General features: G+C 41.1%; 1 protein-coding gene and 1 pseudogene across 3 annotated transcripts in view; one reads left to right on the top strand and one right to left on the bottom strand.

Moving 5' to 3' along the window:
* Nucleotides 1-16493, bottom strand: part of RTN1 (reticulon 1) — a 278485-nt gene that overhangs the window by 185913 nt on the left and 76079 nt on the right. The window lies entirely within an intron of this gene.
* LOC309626197 (non-histone chromosomal protein HMG-17 pseudogene) overlaps nucleotides 12073-16493 on the top strand; it is a 28328-nt pseudogene continuing 23907 nt past the window's right edge. The window contains exon 1 of the transcript XR_014249422.1: nucleotides 12073-16470. The product of XR_014249422.1 is annotated as a non-histone chromosomal protein HMG-17 pseudogene (transcript). The remainder of the gene's footprint in view (nucleotides 16471-16493) is intronic.

Genomic DNA, 16493 nt, shown 5'->3' with positions numbered 1-16493 from the left:
TAGTGGCTTAAACAACATGAATGTATTACCTTATAATGTTGAAGGTCAGAGTCCCAAAATCAAGATATTGGCAGGAAAGGTTCTTTCTGGAGGCCCTAGGAGAGAATCAGCCTCCTTGCCCTTTCTGCCTTCAGGAGGTGGCTGCCTATTTTCCTTAGCTCATGGCCGCATACTGCATCTTCATAGTTGGTAGTGTGGCATCTTCCAATCTCTCTCTCTCTCATTATGACCCTGCTTCCATCATCACATCTCCTTCCCTGACTCTGATCCTCTTGCCTCTCTCTTATCAGGACCTTTGTGATTACACTGGGCCCACCTAGATAATCTCTCCATTTTAATGCCCTAAACTTAATCACACCTGAAAGTCCCTTTTGCTACATAAGGTAACATATTTACAGGTTTCAGTAAACCTGTAAATATGAACTAGATTTTTGTTAAAAATTTAACATATTTACATGGACATCTTTGAAGGAAGGGGGCATTATTCTGTCTTCAACGGTGGTGAAATTAATAAACTTACAGAAAAAGCATTTCAAATACTGAGGACTTAAAAAGTGATGCAAAATGATAACAGCAAAGGATTCTTAGCTCCCCAATGACAGCCAGTGATTTGCGAGGTCACTTGAAAAACAATTCCCAGACTTTTAAGGCAATTGGTGTGTCTGAATTTTCTAAAAATGTAATAATTCTTTCCAATGAGGTCAAGTGAATTATGACTTGACTGCATAAACAAATGTACTATTGTTCTAAACATATAATCTGCTTTATACAACTTGAGGTATTACCTCGTGATCTGAGATGATACAGAAGAATTAAAAATTCTCTCCCAGTGGCACTCATAGACGAGGCCAAGGAGGACACTCAGTCTGAACAAAAACAAAATGCCTATGGAATGAGAATAAGTTGGTGAGCCACACTCATCAAATTTCACTCATGATAATAACCACGAAGAAGAAAATTCTGCTTCTTCTTAAGAAGAAAACTTCAAGAGAACATCACTCCCATTCTAACACTGAGAAAAATTTGGATAATCTACAAAATCATCAATTTTCTCAAGGCCATCAAAGAACATAGGTTGTAAGTCAATGAACTGAGCTGAATTTCAACAGGGACAAGTCCTCCCCAAGGAAATATAGGACACACAAACTCTTTTACCTTTGATAGAGCATGGGAAGAAGAGATGGACGCTATAAAAGAATAAATAAGCTAGAGTTTTAGCAAATTTGTGGAGGCTGAATATAGGCTAGTGCGTAAGTTTACAGTAACTAGGAGTCCCAGACACGTAGGGAGTTGACATTCTTCTCCATGGGTCCCCACTGAGTGCTCATAAGAAAGACCTGAAAAGGGCAGACCATGAAAGCCCCACTTGATGGCACAGATTTGCAGGTGGTGACTGGCTGCCAGGGTGGGGCAGACATGAAATACCAACCACTTCAAGAGAATCTTCTCTCCTACAAAGCAAATGCCTTACACCACTGGGGAAGAGGATAGGAAACCTTCCCACTGCCAGGATTCAAGCAAAACTCTATTGCCATTGGGAGAAAGGTAGAAATAAGAGCCCTCTGCTGCTGGGAGAAGGGCAGGAAAACCTTTGGGGACCAGGATCCTGCACCAAGACACAGCAGAGGTCTTCTGTCATGGGCAGGGGTTGGGGGTGGCTGAGGGAGAGGATCCTGTACTTCCCAGGAACTGCCAGAGACATGAGGCAGAGTTTGATGGCCTAAGGGGGACAGAGACAAGAACACTGAGGAAGCCTTACTTTATCTCTAAGCACAGAGGACCTGCTTAAAACTAGAGCTGCACCAGGAGAATTCCTACCTCCACCACCAAAAGCTTTGCTCCAAGTAATACGCAAATGAAGTCTATTGGTGGGGGGGGAGAAGCAAAAGCAAGGAGAGAGACGGAGAGACCCCCTCCATGGAGTAGATGGGCGGGGCCTGCTGCAGGCTGAGCGTGAAGCAGCAAAATGGAGGAAAACCATTTGGCACTATATGACCACAAGTAAGCACAAGGTAACAGCATCCCACAGTGAGAGGAATTTGAAGCCTGTAAGACAAGTTTTCTGTGAACCCAAAACTATCCTAAAATAACGTTTAAATAAATAAGTCATCATACATAAATAAATACACAAAACCCTCAGTGTAAAAATGGAGTCTCTATCCCATACCGACAACAAAGCATAGAGTACTGGGGTCTCAGATTTCTGAATCTCCAGGTCGAGATTCAGAACCACCCACCTGCTTACTACCTCTTGTGCTATTTACTATTGTTTCTCTCTCAGGTCACAGGTAGTGCAGCTCAGGAAAGGAAAGTGCTGTTTAGAATGGAAAGCAAAGTATAATGTATCCAGGCAGAAAGAACCAGGAGACAGAAATAAGTGGGTCACATTAATACTCTTACTTCTCGCTTGTGTGGGCCAGTAAATGACGCCGATTTCCCAGGGCAGAAAACGCTATGGGCTCTCGACCCCTCTGAATTATGTGGGGGACCAGATCCTGCAAAGAAGGTTGCTTTTTAACTTGAATGATTCAGGCCAGAGTAGATTTGGGTGGCCTGAATTATCTGGATAGTTGCCCTAATTCTTTGCTTTGACTGTGGAGACCTGGCCTTTGAGGGAAATAGGCCATTCATTCCCTGAGATACACATTCCCTTCCTGGAGGATGAAAGGAAAGGTCTGGAAACTTCCCATCTGTATTGAACTATGAGCTTGTAAAGGGATTCATTCCATGGTACAGTCCTTGAGGGTAGAGGCAAGTCATACACAGCACAGGGACTCGTACGGAAATGACTCCCCCTCTCCCTTCAATGGGCAGCAGGCGAGCTGCCAGAATCACAGCTCCAGGGGACTCTGATTACAGGTGTCCTCTCTCCAGCTGTTTTTAGCCAAATGAGAACAGGAGGCATCCTGTCCTCGTGATTTCACTTAGATAGACAGCTATTTTCTGTTTGGCCTGGGTGTTTATCCCAGAGCAAATGACATATTATCTTTATCAGTTTCACCAAGGGGATGGTGGATTGCTGTGTAGATTCTTTTTTTTCAGAGTGAAAGCTGAGAGAATTAAATGTCACCTGTAAATTCCCAACTCCATTTTTCCTCTTTGTAAAAGTGATCTATCTTAGCAAGATGGCGAAATCATTCTGGATAAAGAAAAAAGATTTGTTAATACAACTGAAATTAGTTGCCATTTTAGCAAGTGAGATTTTGGTTTAGGTTACTTACGGTCAGATGCTGGGAGGGCAAAACCTGTGAAGCTTCCCAGTGATGAAACTTTTGGACAAATCTAGAAGCCTCTTTCTTTGCTGTGGCTGCTTGGATACTGGAAATGGTAACTAAAGGAAAACTTAAATGCTAAATGTATAAATTCTAAATGTATCACTGAGCTCTAAATGCTTATTTCATCTGAAACTACATATAAACATTATATGTAAAGAGTATGTATTAACAACGAGAATTTGGATTGAGTTTTGTAACAGTCATTGAAGCAAATGCAAACTCAGATGCTCTTACAGCTCAGAGTCAGATAGATTTAAATTCAAATGGATTTAAATCGCATTCCCTGATGTAAAATGACATGCAGAAAGTCATATTCCATTCTACTGTAGCCTAGTGCCACGCCTTTTTCTAGCACCGTACAGATAAGGATTCAGGAGGTCTTTGGCTTGGCCCAAAATTGTGTATTTCAAACAAGCTCCCGAGTGACGCTGATGCTGCTAGACCATGGTCCACATTTTGACTAGGAATGTTCTAGCCCCTCCCTCTAAAAAAGTCACAATTCTGTTTTAAAAGGTTTCAATTAATCAATCCTCTAATTTTTCACGACTTTATTTTTACTAGTAAATAAATGGAACCAAAGAGAAAAAATAGCTCATTTTTTTTGCAGATTTCATTCAACATTAGTAACTTTACCAGTTGCTTCAAAAACTTCAGTTGTCCATGACGTGCTATATCCAGACACCATTTCCCAGATCGATTTCTTTAGAACGCAAGTGAGTTATGAGATGTTTCCATACTCAAATACACCTGGGAAATGCTGCATAAGATGGAAGAGCACGTTAATGGGCCTCAGAAGTTTGCTAAGCACTGTCTAACTCCAAGCATATTCGATTATGGGATACATTTTTTCATGTGTTACTCATGAGTGTTACTTGGAACAGCATGGGAAGAACTGAAAATAGTGGGGTTTTCTCTAATATCTAAGTATAGATATTAGATATATGTATACATCTGTATTTTAGATATATATCACAATCTATCTTCAAATAATGTTATATCTCTTCATGTATAGTGTCATCTATTCAAAGATCCCTTCCACAGGGATGCCTTCCTTAATCACCGCATCTGAAACAGCATCCCCAAGTCCTAGTCTCTATCTCCTTATTCTGGTCATTTTTCTTTCTGATACTTACATACTCTGACACTGTTTGTTTACTGTACTATCCCATCCCCACTAGAACGTAAACTCCATAATAGCAAAGACTTTTCTTTCTTCACTGCTCTATCCCCAAATTCCAAAATAGTTTCTGGCACACAGGCTCACAGACTTAAGCAAGGTAGGGGAAGAGAGGGAGGTCCCCAGCGTGGAGCACCTAAGAACCTACCTGTGTGTGGCCAGGTCTCTCCCTGGACATTCTGACTGGGATTGAACCATGGCTGCCCACCTGCCCCACCACAAGGCCCTGATTTATAGCAAAGGATAAACCTTAGGACCATAAAACAGCTTAGAACTAAACACTGATGCTCAGATTAATCACATCCATAAATGAGTCTTTTCCTAGAAGGCCTACACAGTGTCATAAACCCTGATTATGATAAAACAAAAGTTTGACCTAAAAAACTGTCCAAAAAGTTTCTTCCGTGAAAGCCTTTGTTTTTCATCAGTTAGGTTCCCAAGATGATACACCCAAAATTTTAAAATGAAAGGGGACATTATGAATTCTACCTTATCAGGTACTTCCCAAATGACATCAAAGACCCTGAAAGGAATGAGCACAAAACAAACACAAAGAATGCATAATGTATTTCATTTTGTTGATGAATTCAATCCTATGAGAGGGTTTCATAAAACTGACATCAGAGGATGTCTGCTATGGATGATATGAATGATAAACAATTATATACATTTGATTTAATAAAAGTATGAATCATAGCCCATAAAAGTATATTTCTTTCTTCTCTCATTATCATACATCTTTTTCCTCAGAGTTGATCTGCGGAGATACCATTTTTATTTTTGAAAAGTCTGACTATAATCCAGTAGATTAAAATTGAACTAACATAAATTGCAGTATATTTTTATATTTTACCTTTCAAAGCTAAATTTTTTAAATGGGATTCTTTATCTCAGATTTGGCTGAGGCTCCAAAAGGCTGAGAACGAAATAGGTAGCGAGTACTCCCATATTCCAAAGGAAATGGGAAAACCAGCTTTGTAACTCTTTGCCCGTAACTCATTCAACATGATAAAAGTGTTAACGTTGGAGAGACTGAGACAGTTAGCAACTGAAAGGAATATTTCAATGAGGTGTGATTTCAAGTCAAATGAGAGGGTCTTTCTGGAGAACGTGTCCAAGCTTGGTACATGTTCTAGTGCCCGAAGCACTGTGGGCTGGTGGCCAGTGAGGAGGTACGTGGCTGCAGAGTGCAGCCCTAAGTTTGGGAAGTAGATGCATTCTCCTTCCATGGCCAAAGGAAAGGTGACATGAGGTTGTCTTGGATCCAGCCCCAGAGGTCAGCCTAGAACTACTAGGAGACTTTGGGAAAATGAGGCCTGAGTTGATCCTCAGGATGTGAAAATCCACTAGAGATCCAAAGCAACTGCAGATGAGAGATCTTTAGGGATGGGGGTGATCTACAAAGAACCCACAATACTCCATAAAAGCTTTAAACACTTGCCACACTCAGAGGAAGTCAACAGGCTTTTACATCATTGTCATTCAAGTGAAATCTTTCCTGACCCATCCTCTCTCCAGCCCCACTTTTACCCTGGAAAGTCACAAGCTGTGCTAGGACCTGGCCGAATTAACAGAAAAACTGACTGGTCCCCTCTTTTCCACTGCAGCCTCCCACACGGAATAGCTCTGATTTGTGATAGGGAAAAGCTTTAACTTTAAAAGAAACTGGGATGAAGTTTACAAGGACGTGACGTTTTGATTGCAATATGTGACTATGTGTTTGCCCCTTGAGGTTGCTGAGGACCTTTTGTTTTCCCAGAGTGACCAGAAAAGTTATGGAATCACTCTAGCGTGCATCCAAAAAAGCAAGGAAGAACCAGTCCCACAAAGCAGGTTGGAAAGGGGTAAGGAGGGAATAAAGGTTTTGTTCGAAGCCTATGAACCCTGCTCCTTCAATATACCCTAAGGCACATTATTAATTGTTCTTACTAACAATGACTAAAAGTGTGTTTTCATATCTATAAGCATGTTGGAATGTCCCAACATTTTACAGCAGGGAATAAGGTTTGGCAAATACTTTTCTTATTCCGATATCACTGAGCCAAAGCAAAAGGCCATAATTATACAAATTAATGGCTTAGTGGGATATAAGGGTAAACAGGAGCCTAATTAGTAAATCTGCTAATTGTCTTTCCTTATCATGAGCATCAGTATTTGGTACTTAGCTTTAACTTATCCAATGGACAGGAAAGAACAGAGTTTCACAGGCTGCCTGGCAGTTTGGCCAGAGGTTTTCCTATGAAGGTCTCCCTACTTTGGGCCCACCCTACAGAGCAGCTAAAACTAAGGCTGAGGACTGACTCAGTGAAGAGTGCACAGCAGAGGCCCCAGCTGTTCCTGATAAAGTAGTAAGAGAGTTTCAGGTTGATTTTCATGGTTTTAAAAAAAAAAATACTAGGGGCTTGCCTGGTGGCGCAGTGGTTGGGAGTCCGCCTGCCAATACAGGGGACACAGGTTCAAGCCCTGGTCCGGGAAGATCCCACATACCACGGAGCAACTAAGCCCGTGCGCCACAACTACTGAGCCTGTGCTCTAGAGCTCACGAGCCACAACTACTGAGCCCATGTGCCACAACTACTGAAGCCCGCGCGCCTAGAGCCCGTGCTCCGCAACAAGAGAAGACACTGCAATGAGAAGCCCGCGCACTGCAACGAAGAGTAGCCCCCGCTCGCCGCAACGAAAGAAAGCCTGCGTGCAGAAACGAAGACCCAACGCAGCCAAAAATAAATAAATTAATTAATTTTTTAAAAAAAACTAAAAGAAATTGGCCTCTGTCCAAGGATTTTAAAAGGAAACCTTCTCAAATAGGGACTTTTTCACTTCCTCCCAAAGATTTTTAAAAAAATTTCCAGCTGCTTTCACTCATTCTTCAACAAATATTTACTGAGTACCCACTACGTTCCCAACCCTGTGCTAGCTGCCAGAGAAAAGAAGATTAATATTGGGATATAAATCTCCATGGGTCTCTTCGTAATTCCGCATGTCTTATGATGAGGTATTGACGGCTTGTTGACTACCCTTTCAAGAATGTTTGTGTAGCAAACAGCCTTGGAAGATAGGAAGAGTCTCCCTCCCAAGCAGGGGCAGATTTGTTTCCCATCCAGAACATGAAGTCTCCCGTGGGGGGCAAAAGTGGGACAGGTTTGCTGGCGGTCCCTTAGAAGACTGGAGGATTTCCTAAGCTCAGAGTTCCTGGGCTGTGACACAAGCCCATCCTGTGTGCAGCATCCACCCGGGCTGCTCTGCACCGCCCCCATGGGGTCTGGGATTTGGGGACAGGGAACTGACGCAAACATGAAGCACATGCTGCCTGCTGTGCTGTGAGTAAATATGTCCTCTGTCTCTGACCCAGGAGTCCCCAGTCCTCTGTCAGCTTCCACGAAACTATGGCAGGCTAGCTTGTTAGCTTGCAAGCAGGATAGAACCTCCAACTCCTCACAGTTCTTGGCATTCAATTCCTCATTATCAAGGAGCTCTAGGTCACTGGGGGAAGTAAAAACAACAAAAATATTCTCAAATAACGTGTACGTGGAGTGTTAGACATATGGCTATGGGTACACTGCAAAATCAGCAGGAAGGGACAGTCAGGAAAGGTTTCTGTGGCAGCAAAACATGGTGTGTGCAGAGAAGTAAATGATTCACTGATGCTGAAGCATCAACTGTGAACCTGGGATTGACCCAGACTATAGCTGGAATGGTTGGTACAGGCCAAAAGATAGAGACCCTTGGATCTCTCCACAGGAGCCTAAATTTTGGTTGTACTCAGTGGTCTCCAAAGAGAGGCACACAAGGCAATCCATTGTGGCACTAGAAAAATATATTGGAATATACAAACAAATATGTAGGCTTTATTGCAGGCCATGACCGCACCCTGAATTTGTGAGCCCCCCTTCATACCCACCTCTCCCATGACCCTTGCAATAATCCCTTGAGGTGGGCAGAGCCTGGCACTATCTCCACCTTACACAAGGAGAAACTGAGGTCAGGTTCCCAAGGGCACACTTGGACTGAACACAGAATAGCACTTGGCACCATTTCTCCCACGTCACGTGGCGTGCTGTGCCCTGAGTCTCACATTTTCACCTGGAATACCCTGGGTGGGGGCCAGGCAGGATTCTGTGCCAAGGGCTGGTCCAAGTCTTCCCAAAGTGCCCACCTCTTAGTCAGCCCTGGTGAGGGACCTGGGCAGAGGGGCAGGCCGGTAGGAAGAGAATTTGGGGGATTGCAGGTGGGGGACCAGCCTCTCTTCAGGGACCTGCCTGTTGCCCACACAATCAGTTGACCACAAATGTGGGAATGGAATCCGTTTAGAATTGCTCGAGGGAAATTTACTGCTTAAAGGGTCTCTGGAGGAATCCTGCAGGTCTGACAGCACTCAGGGGATGAGTGTAGAATGGACCATCTTCCTGGAGCACCTCTGCTCAGTGTTAGGGTCTAGCCACAGATGCCGGGGGAGGGGGCTGCGTCTTCCTTTCCAATAGGAGCCGGCGCTTAGCCTGGCACTGTGAGTGGATCCTGGGTGTGGGGAGTGACAGGTGGCTGAGACTGGTCTCCAGGTCTGTGGCCCTTCTGTTAAGTGATTCTCTTGTGACACCCTTATTCCTGGGCCACCCGCCAGGTTAATCTGTTGTACCTGTGGCATTCCTTGTTATGTCAGATAAGTTATTACGGTCTATTCAACTCTAACAGGACAAATGAACAAAAGAACCATAAATAGGAGACCGTTAAAGGTCTTCTGTGACAGGAAAAAATCATAATTTAACTTGATTAACATCTAATATATGGATTGACACTGCCTCCCCCACTTGATCTGTATTTTAATGATCCTGCGTCACACAGAATACGGGCATTCCCCAGGGAACAGTGCTAAGCTCCTCAATCACTGGGGGGCTTTCAGCATGTTGTAACATTACAATCTATGAGCACTCAGTTAAGAATATGCACAGATTATACTACCTTGTTTTATTAAGCTAACTCTTACAATACGGACAGTTGGCTTAAAAAGATTCCAGAAACCACAGGCTGACAATAGCAGTAATGATGCAAATACAAACAAATGACCTGAAAATGGGCTGACATATTTAGTCCATCTCTTCAATCAGCCACATTATAAGCTAAAATCAATGACAATTTAATCAGATCTAGCCACAAGAATTCATTTCCTTGTTAATTGAAATATGGATCTATATCCACCATTGGTAAAGACGAACCTCATTATAAGTGTCTGCTAATTCTTGAGATATTAGCTAATGTTGGTGTCAAGTCACCACAATTTGCCAGACATTTAAAAACTGAGCATCCTAAACATGGAGGTAAACATTACAGTTTTTTCAGTGCTACTTAATATTATATGTGCTTCAACCCAGAAAATGCCGTTGGAAGTTGCATTAAAAATATTCCTGTGGGAATTCCCTGGCAGTCCAGTGGTTAGGATTCCAGGCTTTCATTGCTGGTGTCCCAGGTTCTATCCTTGGTTGGGGAGATAAGATCCTGCAACCCGTACAGCGCAGCCAAAACAAAATTTTTTAAACATTGCTGCATATTTGAAGAGATGTGTATTAGTACAAATTATATAATATGGGAGGTTTGCTACACAGTTGGATGAAAATACTGGGGTTTCAACATGTCTCAGCTTATGGTGTTTGCTAGTATCTGTTTCAAGTAAAACATACACAAAGAGTTACTTCTGGTGATATATGAAGCAGTGATTCTCAACCCAAAGTTCTCATTAGAATTAACTGGGTGTGTTTTTAAAAAATGTCCATGGCCAGGTCCCTTCCCAGACCAATTAAATCGGAATTACTATAAATACTTCTTTTGTCAGGAAAGAGAAAAGGAAGGAAGGTTGCAGTGATAGCATCTCAATGTGAAACCCATTGCTGAATCATTCACAAGCAAACCATTGCTACAAAGAAGTTAAAGCCAGGATTGCACAAACTGCTACTAGAGGTCATCAGTGTATAGTCAGTTCTGCTATAACATGACATGCATTCTTAAAAATCACAGCACCACACTACGCAAAATCGCAATAAAAATCACAGGGCTTATGAAGAAAATGAGCACAACTCTCAAAAACTGTCAGTGTCAGATTGTTTTAAAAAGACATAAAATTTTAATAAAACCAGAAGCACAGTTTTACATGTGTTAAATGGCTAAGACATACATAAATATATAATAGATATGGCCCTGTCCCTTGAAAAAGGCCTGAAGGCTTGTGTTGCAGCTTGTGGATTATTGTGCAGTGGTGAAGGAGGGTTATCTGAAACTGGATGGAAAGTTATAACACCAGATGTGAATAAGTATGACTCATAACACACAACGTGGTAAACTGAGGCAGCTAATAAATGTTTGAGGGTGTGTGTGTGTATGTGTATGTGTCCTGATTCAGCTATTTTCTGCATTCACCCAGATTCACATAGGTGTTTCACCCAGGTGTTTCTCGTGGATGAAACCGTGCATAAGCAAACACAAAATTTGTGTTATACTCAAAGTATTCCCTAAAATATCAATTGCATTGGAACAAACTCACATTTTCAAATAAGCTTTATAGCAGAACTGCCTACTTAAAATTACAAAAACAACAAAATGAAATACAGCATAATCTTTCAGTAATTTGCAATGAGATGGAAAGTGACCAAGAAAATCTTTTACATCAAATCAAGGTTTGCAGGTTATCTCATTGTAAAGAAAATAAAAGATTTATTGAACTTTTTGAGTTATCCATTTCTATTTCACAAAAGAAGACAAGTAAGCTAAATTTGGACCTCTCCTGATATGACAAATGCTTTCTGTAATACGGTACTAAGTAGACACAAAAACTCTCCCTTTAACCACAAGGGAGGAAATAATGGCTTTTCAAAAGAGAACAGCTCTGAAGGGAGCATTCTGAAAATGAATAATTGGAAATGATTCCATTATTGGGTAATTTTTTGCTGAAAATGATATGTGTCATATATAAAAACTCTCAAACCTGCACATATTAAATTGGAAACTGAATTTTCCAGTCCGTCTAAAAATCTTCGACATGAGGAGTTTCTGTCAGTAGGTTTTGAAACCAATTGTTAAATGTATAAAGAGCATCACTTCCAGTTAGTTTGCAGGGAAAGTCATCAGGGAAGATGGAGGTTTACTGGCCAAATTCAATAAAAAAAAAAAGAACCTTTGCATTGTTGAGGGATGGGATTGAAAACTGAGTACCTAGATATAATAAGTTCAACCAATGATTTACTTATTCCTTTTGGAAATACGTGTCTTTGTCAGGTATCTTTTTCAGACTTGACAGACAATAAAACCAAGCGTAGAGCTAAACTAACCTTGAAGACAGACCTTGAGATCATTCAATCAAAAGGTGTTAGGCTCAGATTTTCAAAAAATTCGAAAGCATATTAAATTGCAATCATGTTGCTCAGTATCAAAACTTAAAAAAAATTTTTGTATTGTTAATAAAAAGAATAAAATACAATATTATTTTAAAATATGTTTCTTGTCTTTAACTTATCCCTTTTTCTCTATGTCTAACATATCAGTACATGTAGATAGTTTATAAATAATGAAAAATACAAATTAATATATATAAATACATGTTCAAAATTTTTATTGATAGACATCATGATCAAAAAGGTTTGACAACCACTTCTAAAGTTGATGGGGAGATTAAGCAGTTGAGACTGCATTTAACTACAAGTTATCAGAAATCCTACTTTTGGGTTTAATTTCCTTAAGTAAAAGAAGCCTAGGTGTAGAACAGTTCCAGGCTGGGACTCATGAAAGGCCCAGACTCCTTCTGTCTTTCCACAAAGTCTTGTTTAAAATATGAACGCTCCTTCATGCCCCTGGGGGCATGCTGCACCCTGGGATGTGGACACATCATGTCCACATCTCAGGCAGGAAGATGAGGGAAAGGTGAAGGGAAAAAGATAGAACATGCACATTAGCTGAAGGCCTCAACAGATAACCCAGGGCTAGGCACCCAAGGGAAAAAAATCTAGGGAGGTCAACTAAGGCTTTTCCTGTATTATATATACATCAGGGCAGGCAACAGAGTCAGAGGCTAAAAGTTGGGTATCAACAAAGCTACTGTAGAGAAGTGAGCCGAAAGCCTGATTTCTAGCTGACTGCATATTGGATTGGCAGTGAGGGGCTCCACTTGTCCTAGAATGGGGCCAGGGCAGGTGTGCATGGGGTCCTCGCTGAGCAACAGCCCCGTACCTGCTCTACATCTGAAAGCACAAGCTCTGAAGACGTAAAGTCAGCACTTCTCTGGAAAGAGTCATCAGCCCAATGTAGAGAAAGACTACGGAAAGGACTAGCTAAATGAACTTCTCACAAGGCCCACTCCATCTCATTTTTTTTAACCCATTAACTCATTTTTGCAAACAATAGTACATCAGTGCATCTATGGCTTTAGCAAGCCAGACTGGGGGCTACTTCAAAGTAGTCTTTGGGAAAACCCTGATTGGAAATGCTAAAAATTATGCTATGAATGGTGTCATTCATTTACCATGTAAAGCAAATTCAATGATTTTAGGCTAATGACAGGCTACCCAAACAAAGAAAGAAATATAGAAAGTCCATGGTTTAGAATGGCAGCCAAGTTCTCTCTGGGATAATTTTATCCTGAAAAGGAACAAATTATCCTGATTTGTCTTCTGTATGATTTTCTCATATACAGTATTTTTGAAATTTTTGCTCTGTAATAGTTAGAATCAGCTACTTTGTTAAAACAGCAGAAATAGTAACATTTAAAGCCAAGATTATATATCTCTCACAACAGTGTGTCCGGGCTATTTTATATTGCTCAAGACTCAGAAGTCTTGTGCATTACTCACTTACTCCAAACAGGGCATGTAATAAATTACTCCTGAGATGCAACCACTTAGAGCAAGACAGTTCATATTTACTCTGAAAAATGATTTCTTCTCAGAGAGCTTTCTTCTTTAAGGTCACTGCCACAGGCACTGACGCCCCTCCTAATGTTTATTCTTTACCCTGCTGCACACTGCACTGTGTAAAGCTCCATTCTACAATTTTAAACAGAATTTTCTCTAGTGGATTTTACCTTCTGAGGGTGATAGCTCTGGAATAACTAAAGAAGAGTCTTTGGGGTCCCCCAATACAGACTGCAAATCTCCCTCCAGCCCACAGGAGCCCTCCCTGCTGCTTCCTTGGAGACGGCACTGCATTGCTCATCCCCTCTCCCTCTCAAATTTAAATCTCTCTCCTGACTTCAAAATTCCCCTCCTGAACCCTACATACCGCTGCAGTTGCCAGGGTCTCTCTACTTCATTCTCTTCAGACCAAGATTCTTAGATGGTAATCTAGACTGTCTTCACCTCTCAACTCCCACTCTCTCCACCAGCTCCTGGTCCATCAACCAATGCCTACTGAGCCGGCAATTCTGCAGAAGGTATCTACGGACACCTAGAATCTCTGTGCCCTCCTGGGAACACAAAGGTGCCCCATGGTAGCTCTCCTTCCACGTCAAGCTTTCCACCGCTCAGCCTTTCTCCCATCTCATACTGATTTCCCATTCCTCCCTTCCCAGCCCCGATCTTGCGGTCAGCCTGTTCAGTACCCTACCTCCCTTCTTAGAGTCTCCCTTTCTTCCTGATTTCTTTAATGCTGATTCCCAGGCCTGGGAGGACCCCAGGCCCTTTGTCTATCTGCATCCTTCTCCAGCTGCCCAGGTAATCTGCTCTCCATTTTCTGTGTTGTTTACCAACTCCCACCTTCGTGCCTCTCCTCAGGGTACTACTTCTGCTAGCAGGGCCCCTTGTCCCTGCCACTGTGCAGTCACTTGTGCCACCTGTCCTTCCTTAGACAGAAATATGAAGTACCTCCATGTACTTCCGTGATTAATCCCCACCTCACTTATTTTACCCAACCTCCGCTAATACACAGAAGCACAATTTCTCCCTGATGCTTGATGTAGGATCCTTGTTTCCAATTTCTTTTATGATTATCTTTAATGCTACATGTATAATCTGAGAGACTAAGGGGGGTGCAAATACACACACACATAAACAGGCATGCGAATACTATAGGTACTCAAATGATTAATTAATGCTGATTCAGACTTTTTGTAAAGAACAAAATAGCCATTCCCTGGGAAGCTGCTGTCTATCCTCACGCATCTCCAATAGCATCCTGTCCACTTCTCTATAGCTACAGAGCTGACCACATGGTAATGTAGCTCATTGTCTGCCTTCTCCAATTCCCAAGGTACATCTAAGAAATCAGAATGAAATCAGATTTAGCTCTGTATCTCCAGCATCTCACATAGTGCCTGAGACAAAGTAGGGGCTTAATAAATATTTGTTGCACATAGAAATGAGTTTTGAGATGGAATACTCAAACCAAGTTGTGACCAATATCCAGAAGATCTGGAGGAGGGGGAAGGGAAGTGGTACAATAATAATACTGTGAAGGATTAAATTATAAAATACTCAGTACTAGTAAGGCTTATTTTATGTATGTTTTAAAAGCAGATCTCAGCATGATGAACAGTATGTGGTGAACTTACTAGAAAACAGGAGGGGGCATCATAAGAAATATTTCTGCTTTGAAGGCAATAGTCAAACATAGAGTTCAAGTCCTAATATATATGCACCCACTTATTCAGGAAATCGTTACTAAGTGCCTGTGTGTGAAAAGCACTCAACCAAGATTGGGGGTTACAAGAGTGATCGTCCCTGTCCTCACGGGACCTCTAGCTAATGTCTAGTTAAACAGACATTAACAAACTAGTAGCAAGGAAAATGAAAAAGTAATTACAAATGGTGATAAGAACTATGAGGAAAAAATAAAAGATACCATGAGACTATATGAAGGATGACGGAAACAAGATGATGCTTCAGGGTGGGGAGAGGTGCCATTTTTTTTTTTTTTAAGGCAGGAAAAAAGACGTACTCGGATCAGTTTCTTAAAAAATCATAAAGGTGCCCTATACTCTCCTCCAACTGTCTGTCAAAATAACCATGCATTCCATAGTCCTGACAAAGGGGATGTCCTGAAGAAGATGATCTTCATGTTTCTTGTTTATAAAGACAGTCATGCTGCCCTCTTAATAAATATGCCATGACGCCCTTAACCACTTCCTTATTAATGGACAATTGTTAATACACTAAAACATCTGTCTACCTATCTACACATTTATTCTTCCTTTGATTTTTCTATAAGGAAATTTCTGAAGAGTGGGAGTACTGGTTTAATAGTATAAGCATTTCCACGCCTCCTGGAACATCCAGCTGGCTGGGATCCCGCAATGCTGATGCTGGAGTGTGTACCTAACTACCCACAGCTTTGTCAGCAGCACATTTCAGTGTCTTCTCTAATTTTGCTAGTTGAATAGATAAAAACCAGTGCTTAATTCTCCTCTCTTTACTATGATGTTAAACAGTTTTCAAAAACTGATTTACTGGGGTTTTTTTTTTCTTTTATGTCATTTTGAACAATTATTTACCTTCTCTAAGCTTAATGTACCTCATATGCCGAACAGGCATAATAACAATATTCATCTCTGCAGTGTTGCTTAAGAATCAAATGAAATAATGTTCTTAAAATGCTAAACCCAATATCTGGGATATAGCAAACATTCAACAGATGATAACTATTGTGTCTATTTATTCATTATCAATTTAGTTCTTTTAGATTTATAAGCACTTGTATTTTTAGGTAATAAACATAAACCTGGCAAAATGATTGAAAATATTTTCTCCTATTCTACCATTATGTTTATTATATTAATTTTGCTTGTTCTTGTTGTATAGAAGCCTTTGTAAAATAAATACATCTTGAAGGAGAGCCCATGGACTTCTACTGACATTTCAGCTTTATTTTCTGGATTCTGTGACACCTATTTTGATTATTTAAGTTTATAGGGGGTGGAGAGTTCACCCCTTACTTCACAAGCATTTCCTAAAACTGCCCAAAACGTGATTTTGAGAAAAGTAAGATGTTGTGTAGTATCAATATTTACCATGCATATGTTTGTATTTGTGGTGACTCTTGAAATCTGTTGTTCGGGAAATACTCCCTTTGCT

The sequence above is a fragment of the Balaenoptera borealis genome (assembly GCF_965194805.1).
Source record: "Balaenoptera borealis genome assembly, chromosome: 3".
Lineage (NCBI taxonomy): Eukaryota > Metazoa > Chordata > Mammalia > Artiodactyla > Balaenopteridae > Balaenoptera > Balaenoptera borealis.
The sequence above is the reverse complement of the archived record's forward strand: the minus strand, read 5'-3'. Positions and strand labels throughout refer to the sequence as shown.